Here is a 10518-nt window from a genome sequence, read left to right on the forward strand (position 1 = left end):
CTCGCTCTGTAATGGGGACCCAGTAGGAGCTTGCAGTGTAGCATCTCCTGACTCAGCCGTGCAGGTGATTCCTGCTCTGCCGCTTCCCCTCCAGGCCTGTAAGGAGTGACGTGTCTAGGGTACTTTTATGAGCATGACCTTAACATGCCCGTCTCAAGTGGTCTAGACTCAGTGCTCCCTTTACTAGAGTCCCCGTCCTGCTGATGGCTATCAGACTTTCTGCTTTTTACTAGTGACTCTCTTGTCATAACTCTTTGAAGACAGACAGCCGTGACACCCCGACTGTCCTTTTTCGCGGACCTTGTAGAATTTATCGTCACGGCTTGAGAAGAACAGGGAATAGCAAAAGGAGAGGGCTCTGACATGCACTGCCTCTCACTCCAGGAGACCAGATGAACATGTGCAGAGTACAGCTGTGGTTTGGCTGCACTCTCAGAAGGTAATGTGGCTTTCATGTAGTGCAGATGCCAGCTTTAAATTACTCTCAACACCCAGATCCATAGGGAAGGATAGATGTGGGTGAAGTTGTTGAAGGGGATATTTTCCATGAGACAGGCGAAATTAAATAATAAAACCCCAGTGGAGTTATTTTAACTAACACAACAATGTGACATTTACTTCATTCATTGTGTTGGATTGTAGTTTTTTTTATGAGCCCTGGCCTTTTGAAAACTCCCATAACAAGCCGATGCAGTGAGTGTGCAGGCAACAGGTGATTAATCAGTCGCTAATATGCAGTAAATATTTAACAGTTGCCTATAAATTTTAGCCTTTCATACATTATGGCGTGTTTGGTGTGCTGTGTGGCGCGGAGCCAAACGCTGTAGGTGGATTAGCTCATTGAATCCAAACAGTTTATGGGGGAAAGCAGCTCCAGTGACGACACTATGTAGGCAGCTTGCAGCTCTCAAAACACAAACCTTTCATGTGAAAGCAAAAAAGGAGAAAAAGTGAGTCTTTCACAGGGACAATCTAGTAAACAGGGTTTCTGCGTAGAGAGGGAACACCTGTGTTTTGCCAAACTTTTGGCATGGAGCAGTTTGATGACTGCCGGAGCCATATTTGGTTTGGTGCAAATTTAATGTCGCCCTTACAGCAATCACGTCGCACACCCTGAATCATGCAGGAAACTGCAAAGCCGGTCACAAATAAAAATCAAAGGGAACAATAGAAACGGGAGATGATTCAGCTCCTCTGGAGTAGCAAGCTGTAGATACAAAGTAAGAATAAGATTAGAGCTGAGGCCAGAAATAGCATTTAAGGTATTGAGGATTAGGGTTAAATGTCAGCAGGGTCAAGTAAGAGACCAGTGTAGCCTGGTTTGGAGATGTTAGCTGGAAGGAGCTGGCTGACTGATTGGTCAGCTGGCAGCTAGACTTCTGAGCATGTTTGTACTTAACATACAACTGTGTGCTTACCTAACTGCAGCCTCTTTTTCACTGACTTCATTCCCAAATAAACCTAAATGCAGCTTCTTGTAAAAAAAAGTTCTGGAAATGTAGAGAAGACTCACAAATCTGTGACGTTATTTTTGATTCACTGTAAAGACAAGTTCACGGCTCGTGGGTTTATTTAACATTGTTTAACATTTAATAACTGATTGAGTACAAAGCTAAACAAATCCCAGGCTTAAAAGCAAATGTTTAATAATGAACAGTCCTCACCTGTCATCAGTTTTTAATTTTTTTTTGGTCAATTTGAGAATTATTAAATGTCTCCAGTGCAGTGTTTTGGTGTCACATTGCAGTATTCCCCCTCTGTTTACTGTTTTTCTGAGGACTGAACCTAAACATCCTCTAATAGGATAAGCCAATACGAGGACCTCAGAAGAAGAAAAAGAAAAACTGCTCTCTTTACCTACCAGATGGCCCTTCACTGTTTAACATCTGTGTAGTCATAACAAGTTTATGCTTTGGCCCACAATACATTTTCCTTCCTTTTTTTTTTTTTAAATTGAAAACAATCACTAGCAAATAATCTGATCCTGCATAGATTAAGTTTTCATTCAAATTTATTTCCAGTAGTTTCCATTTTTGTTTAATTGAAATATAACAAATATAATGTTCTGCTAAAGTTTAAAGTCTTAGAGTCATAAGCAAAACAGCTGGCAGTCCCTAAAAGCAGGGCTTCAGTTCTTTATTGTTTTTTAACATTTAGTGTCTGAGTGTAAACATGTTTAATCAGACTCACGCTGGAGGTGCTGTTGGATCAGATTTGACAGAGACCCAAACAACCCAACAGCTGTCATCAAAATTCAGTCTTAGTTGGTGCTTTATTTAACATCTTTATTGCGTTATATATGATTGCTGCCACTGAACAGGTGATTTTACTCCCCTGATTAAAATCAGATATTTTCAGAAGGGCTGTGAACTCACCTAAAAGGAATATTTAGTAACAAATCAGTAAACTGTCTCAGAGCTCAAAGTGGCGCCATCACAACGCCTGTCAGTCGCATTAGGGGAAAGACTGGCTGGAGATCAGGCAACAGCCACAATTATTGTGACTGTCTGCAATGAAATTGCGATCTTGTTGCCTCTGATATGCTTGGAAGATACGAGCCAGCTGTGTGACCACTCGCAGACACGTTCGTCCAGTCAGCTGCTGTCTTCAGAGCAACTTCGGTGCTTCAAGATTGGCAATAAAACGGCAATAAGATGGAGTCAGTCAGCATCAGTTTGGGATTGAATGGGGTCAAGTTGGCAATTTCATGCAATCTGTTTATGATAATACGGCAATTAAGTGTGATAAATCGGTGAAACTCACAACTCTGCTGCTGTCTGCAGACACAGAAATTCACATTAACTGCTCACTTTCAGAGTCCAGCCAGAACCTCGTAGATTGAAGGTTGTGACGTAGTTGCTGCACGATGGCAATTTAACTGCAAAACGACACAGGTCCTAAGCAACCTTGCTTTTATATAGGAACGAAACCAGCTGGCAACCAGTTGAGTTGGGTTCCCTATTGCAAAGAGACGTGTTGCAGACGTGTTGCGTTCATCAGCACAGAATGACTCAGATGCAACCTGCTGACAGTGTGCTTGCCATTTAGACGCCAGTTGTTTGCAAGCCTTTGCCAATCTGTCTGAGAGCGACTGCAGTCAGTCTGAGTCAGAACACGACTGTTTGGAGACAGGTTGCCTCAGACGAGGCGACCTGTGAAATGCCCGCTAGTTGCCCAGAGGCACCTAGCGATTCGTTTTCCTAGCTGCAGCAAAGTTGTCATCCTATTTTTACTCTGGTGTGACTAATTTTTCACGTCAAAAGTATTAACTAAAGCATTCAGATAAATGTAGTGAAGTAAAAAGTGCAGTTTTCCTAATATAAATTATCCTGATTTGGAAATATTCAATTAGAGTAAAGTAAAGTACAGACAGTATGTTTTTAGGTTGCATGCTCTGCTCTTATTTAAAAAAGAACTAATTTCAGTGAGTCACACTGAGTATAAGCTTATAAAATTGTCTGTTCTTTTTTATAAATGAAACAGGAAGCACACACTTGTTTCTGTGCCTGATGGTAGGGCTCGAGTTGTGTTTGTAAATAGAGCTTATAATGTAATAACCAATCAGCAGTCCCTGCAGCAGATCCATTCTACCATCAACCTAATTGAAATACTCAAATTTGAGTCTCTCTCTCTCTCTTTAATGGCTGCATCATACATTTAAATAATGCTCTGAATGGCCTGTTCATCATTTTTCCAAATTTAGCCTGATGCCGGTAAAAGAAATGAATATTGATGAGCATAAAAATGATTCACTGTTGTAGAATATTTGTTAAAAATGTTCACATTAATGTACTTTAGTGCATCAGCAGTAATAATCCAATAATATATAACAGAACTGTACGGCACTCAGAGACGGCATTTTTTCCCCACACAGCAAGTAAATTTTAATCTTCCTCAAGTAATATTTTTACAACCAGGCTTTAAATATTATTTTAACCCCTTAACTGGCAGCAAATAAAATCACCTGAAACAACTACATAACACCCTCTGGTTATTATTGGCTCTGAACAACCCATTTCATAGCCTATTAATCGGCTGCGTCTGGTCCGCGGGCCGAATGAAGTGCATTTATATGGCAGGCTAGACCCGCCCATTTTGACTGACACCTCATTCGGCCAATCATGTTAAGAAATGGGTTTCCCAGAGCCAATAATACTCAGAGGGCGTCGCGTAGCTTTGTCAGGTGATTTGGTGCAGCCAGTTACATGATTGGCCGAATGACGTGTCAATAAAAATGGGAGGGTCTAGCCTGCCATATAAAAGGGACTACAAACGGCCCGTCACCGGGCCCTTGCCAGTTAAGGGGCTACCAGTATTGTTTTATTACATTCATTTATTTAAAGGGATATTTTCTACACCACCTTTAGTATACAGTACATTACATTTAAAGGTGACAAACCAATCAAATGCATTCGATTTAGTTACATTTAATAAATTCTTGAATGTGATTTGTTCAGTTAAAAACTGACATTAATAACCTCAACATGGCAACACCGAATCTGTATTTTATTTTTGCTGCTTTCATCTGCATAAAACTACTAAAAAAAAAAAGGTAAAAAGTAACCTGCTAAAAATTAGGAGAGTGACAGTCTTGTTTTCTCCTCTGTCTCTCCTGTTGCTGCCCAGCGGACAGCCCCACCCACCAACCCCCAGCCCTCTGAATCAGCCTGGTTCACATACACAAGATTAAGTAGCAAAAGTGACATCCAAGACCAATCGGGCCACCCAAGAGAACCGCAACCAGCGGAAAGGCTGTCAGAGCCCCCTTTTGCAACATTAATCTTCAAGCCTCTCCTGCACTGCCAACTCACATCTCCTTCAAACAGGACGGGGAGGCAGAAAACTGAACTTTTCCCTCCCTGAAGGTTTTCTCCTCTCCATCAATTAACTCTTTGGGGGACAATTCATCGTCACCCGCCATGTGCCAGACAACTTCAAACACCGGCAATATGAATTACTTTTCCAGAAATATTTAGAAGTTGTCTTTAATTTGGCAACAAGGAGATTAGTGTGGACATGGGTTCAATTTATTATTCACCTAAATGCCTGCACAAAGACATGTGACATAGAAGTTACACCAAAAAACATGCTGTAAAGTGATTTATGCCTGAGAAAACTGTTCTTAAATTGTCTGTTAAGGGCAGCAGAGACGTTTCTGTGGTCTGTTCCACCCATTAATGGGATGTTAAACATTCACCAGTGGAATTTATCTTGAACGTCAGAGCTCATTAAGACAGACGTAGAGGGATCGGCATCCTAGCTGAGCTACTTTAACCACCTCAGCTACCTTTTGTCTTCTTTGCCAATCAATAGTATCTTTGATCTCTTTCAGGAGGATAACCCTATAGTGTGTTTGTACGTGTGTGTGTGTGGGGGGGGCTTATCCTGACCTTCTGTGGGGGTGGTGTCATGTCCAACCTGATAGTGGTGTGAATAGGGAAACAGAAAAGATGAATACAGCAACTGATAAATAGCGGAACATGAGTGTGTTATGGTGTGGATGCCTTCAGTCCCAGGAGAGGGCCTTCCTAACCCCAGCCTTTATTCTGCTGGAGACTTGAGAAGCAAAGGGGTGGGGGGGGTGATGTCGCGCCATCTAACAGTGTTGCTTTGAAGACAGCAATGCTGGAATCAAGCAGCATGCCTCACATACTCCCTGCTAGCTTTCATTAAGACTCAGCACATGGATCTGCACATAAGGATCCAGTCATGTGATTTTTCATATTTTTCTTATTGTCAGCATTTGCCACAAAAAGACCAAAATTATCAGTGAACTGATCTAACTACTAACTGACTAACAGATATTGTCTGTGTCTGTGTTCCTAATACATTCTATACTCAGAACCACTGAATAGTCAGAATAGAGGCGTCAGCTTTAAGATATGCAGTGATGCACTGTGGGATTAGTTGCTGACAATATCACATGTCGAAGCAGAAAATTCATTTTCTTAATTAATTGAAGCCTCTCGTCTTCTCTAAGCACGCTCATGTATAAGGTTTGTTTGCCCAGGATTTGAGATCTGGCTCTGATGTGTCCCATACAAACTTCCTTTTAAAATGCAGTCTAAATTTGGATACAATTATCTGGAGAGTTCTATCTAATCTATGGGTCTTTGCATTTCCACCTGGTATTAAAATGTTTCTCTTTATCTATTTCCTGCCCACAATTTGTTCTGATATCATATGATGATATGATATGATATCATTAGGTAGGTGTGGCTGACTGACCACACATGGTGAGTTCCAGGTAACTGGAAAAAACACTGGGCTTTTTTTTTTCTCTTTCTTTAATCTCTGACCTGAAGTTACTGCTTCTTCCTGTGGTCTTAGTCAGGCTTGTTTTAGTTGTCAAGAAGAGGCGGAGTCAGGTGACCTTTCAACTTTTGGGATTGATTTTTTTTTAATGTGTTCTCACTGTACAAATTGCTTTTCCACCTGGCTGAAATCAGGTCACAGTACCACCTCCACATGTGGTCCAGCTGATACGTTATCCAGATACAAACTGCATGTTGGTATCAGATGTAAATGAGGTATGAAGCCTCTACAGCCACTCCAACATTATAGACATTAAGAGAAACCTTTGCTCAGAGGGCCCAAACTATCAAATAACTCTTTCAAATTTAAAATAAATGTGTTTTTATATGAAAATGTTTTCCGGATAATTCCCATACTTACAGAGCTGCCTTAATTCTTTTTGGTACAGATTCAACAAGATGCTGGAAATATTCCTCAGAGATTTTGGTCCATGTTGACTTGATAGCATCACAGAGTTGCTCAGAGATTTGTCAGTTGTCCATTCGTGATGCAAATCTCCTCTTCCACCACGATTGAGATCTGGTGACTGTGGGGACCCATTTGAGCACAGTGAACTCATCATGTTAGAGAAACCAGTTTGAGATTATTTGAGCTTTGTGACATGGTGCATTATCCTTTTGGAAGCTGAGATCAGAAGATTGGCTACACTGTGGTCATAAAGGGATGGACATGGTGAGCACCAACACTCAGGTAGGCTGTGGTGTTTAAACAATGCTCCATCCATCCATCCATCCATCTTCCACTCATCCAGGGCTGGGTCACAGGGGGAGCAGCCTAAGCAGAGAAGCCCAAACCTCCTTCTCACTAACCACCTCCACCAGCTCATCTGGGGTGGACCCCAAGGCGTTCCCAGGCCTCCTCCTAGTAGGACATGCCCGGAACGCCTCACCCTTGAGGAGCCCAGGAGGCAGCCTAGTCAGATTCTCACCCTACCATCCAAAAGTTGCAGCAGAAATCTGAGTGCCACTCCTGGCAGGAGGTGCACCCAGTGTGGTCTTCTGCTGCTGTAGCCAATCTGTTTCAAGGTTCAGTATGTGCACACAGAGATACTCTTCTGCATATCTTGGTCGTAGCAAGTGGTCATTTGCATTACTGTTGCCTTCCCAGTATTTTCTGGTAGAGAACTCTATAGTTTCTTCTTTTTCAGACCATTCTTTGTAAATCCTAGAGATGGCTATGTGGGAAAATCCCAGCAGGTCAGCAGTTTCTGAAATATTCAGACCAGTCCATTTGGAATCTTCAGCCACACTTAAATCACCTTTCTTCCCCATTCTGATGCTCAGTTACTTCAGCGTGTTTGCGTGGCTAAATACACAGTTTCTGCCACGTGATTGGCTGATTAGATATTTTTGTTAATGAGCAGTCGAACAGACGTAGCTAATAAAGTGGCTGCTGAGTGAGAATGGATATGAATGGATATGAATATATCACAGTTTACAGTAAAGTAAGGATGATGAATAATCTGCGAGCGACATCGCTCACTCTGTACTTGCTCAGTTTTTCAAGGTTCTTGGCAGGCCCATTGCTTCAAGAGTTTTGGAGAACTTTCCAGTTGTCTTCATGTCTTCTGTCTCTTCATATAATTTCAGACTGAGTGCATGATTTTTTAAATCAGTGCTCTGTTGGCGCCAGACCATCTGCTCCGGGACTCACTGTACTCCTTGTCACCAAAGATAAGTTTTTATGATTCTATAATTGTGCTTGTTGTCACCAGGCACAATTAATTTGGGAACCTCCTTGATATTATTGCATGACTGATGACAACCTAAATATCTAAGACGTTTGGATAGTACTGCAAATGATGACATAGTAAAGTTTCTGGAAACTCTATTAGGAACATTTTATAGCTGAAACAACCAGACAGGAATGTGTGTTTCTGGCCAAGCTAAACAAAATTAAAGACTTATGATATGAAAAAAAAAATCACAAAAAAACAGAAAGCTATAAATCAGCTCCGCATATTGTTTTGTATTGTTGCCCATAAAAACACAGAGATAAGAAGTGATAGGTACTTAGAAAAGGTGCAGTACTCACCTGCAATTATGTCACAGTGTCAGTCCTAAATTTTTAGCCTTTAAAAAGTGTGATTGTTAAAGTCAGAACGATCAGTTTCTTTCATAGACACGAAGTTTTAATTTCTATGAAAGAAAATAAACTATGCCCTTTTCATAAACCTATTCGAAGATTAAGCTGGCCAAGCTGTTTTTATTGTCTTATCATGCAGTAAGATAATTAGTGCACAAGTTTGTAGTGTACCAGCTGATGCAGGAATAACAAACACTGCACTTTAGTTTCGGTGTTACTCGCTGTGAGCTCTTGTTTGGATAACCGAAAGTCATCATCAATCTGTGCCTTTCAAAACAAGCTTCAGTCCGCATAGTGTTTGTGATGAAAACACACAACAGAGACACACACACACACACACACACACACACGAGGAAGCTGGTCTTTGGCTGCAGACGGGTTGGCTTGCGTGCTTCGCCGCCTTGGTCGGAGAGTTCACAGCAGAGGGCGACCACAGACAGCAGTGATCATCAGGTCACCGTGAGCCAGAAAGCAGTTTGCGTGTGTGTGTGTGTGTGTGTGTGTGTGTGTGTGTGTGTGTGTGTGTGTGTGTGTGTGTGTGTGTGTGTGTGTGTATCATTTAGAGAAGCTCCATCAGCAAATAACTTCTTGGCAAACATTCAAACTAAATCTTTGACATCCAGCTGCTGAGCTGAAGTAGGATGCTGGGCTCAATAATGATCTGGATGCTTTCCAGAGTGTGGAAGTATTTTTTTTAAGTTTTATGACAACAAACTGTAATCTCTCTAAACAGCAAATACAACAAATTAAGGTTTCTTAGTTTAAAACACCATTTGCAGACTCATAACGTCTACAGAAATGTCTCTGCTCATTCTTTGGACTTTATGGTTCAACTTAAAAAGAGTCTTTGCAAAATGAACTGTCTGAGAGCCGCATTACACTGTCAATGCAACTCGAATGCATGATTGAAGTGTGTCACAGCGTCCATCACCTGCTTGTTGTACATTCCAGCTGGTGAGGCCAATTATTACTTAACCCATAACACAATAAAACCTTATGACACTGTTCAACACTAATGAGGAGCAGGTGCTTCACTGTTGCCAATTCTACCAGCCACATATGCATCATGTATGCTACGTGTAAAATTTGAGGATAGTGAACTTTTGTTTGGTGAGCCTGCGTGAACTGTAGCTTCAGTTTCTTGCGCTCAGCTGACAGGAGTGTCACCTGGTGTGGTCTTCTGCTGCTGTAGCTCATCTGTTTCAATGTTTGATATATTCAGAGATGCTCTTCTGCACACCCTGGTTGTAACAAGTTTTCTTTTTAAGTTACTGTTCTCTGTTCTATCTGCTCCAAGCAATCTGGCTGTTCTTCTCTGACCTGTCCGCCTGCCTAAATGCCGCGTTTCTGCCTTCTGATTTGCTGATTAGATATTTGGGTTAACGAGCAGTTGAACAGGTGTACCGAACAATGCTGCCAGTGAGTGTATATACTGTGTACTATGGCCTAAGTTTCAGACTGGTGTCAGTGGCTCTGTGATGTGAGTGAGAGAAGATAGTATTTTACAGCAGCTTGCTTTGTGGTTGATTGCACCAACCACCTGTCTAAAATGTCTGTGCTCCAGTTTTGGTGACTGAAATTTATGGATTTTCATTGCCCTCCAAGTTGCACGCATTAGCTACTTCCTTATCACGGTACCCTCCTGTCCAAATATGGTCAGGTCTGTCTCCAAGGCCACAACCCAAGATGGTTGAGGTTAAAATTGAGGTTTGAAAGGTGAATTTATAGTGGGTTTGTCCCTCTTTTATACACAGTCTGTGTCTGATCATTTTTTTTTAATGCTGTGAGCACCACAACCATAAAGACTTCAATCTTTATTCACTGGGCTGACAGCAGGAACAGATTAAGGTGTCATTAGAAATCAGGCAAACCATCGTAACAATTGTGCTGCCCCTGCAAACAAGGTTACGAGTAACACTGTTTTTGTGGCTGCTAAAAGACTGCAAGTGCACGTTTATGGATGGACTGATGAGAGCTGTTGTATCACTTTTGTTTGCATTGAAGCGATGGTCTCGAACAATGCCACTGTGCTGCCCTTCTCATTTCACATAATTTATTGTGCTTATAGGCCAAGACTAGAGGAATGCTTTCAACTTTTATGGTACAAAGTTGTGCCAA

This window comes from Archocentrus centrarchus, chromosome 9 (genome assembly GCF_007364275.1).
Source record: "Archocentrus centrarchus isolate MPI-CPG fArcCen1 chromosome 9, fArcCen1, whole genome shotgun sequence".
NCBI lineage: Eukaryota > Metazoa > Chordata > Actinopteri > Cichliformes > Cichlidae > Archocentrus > Archocentrus centrarchus.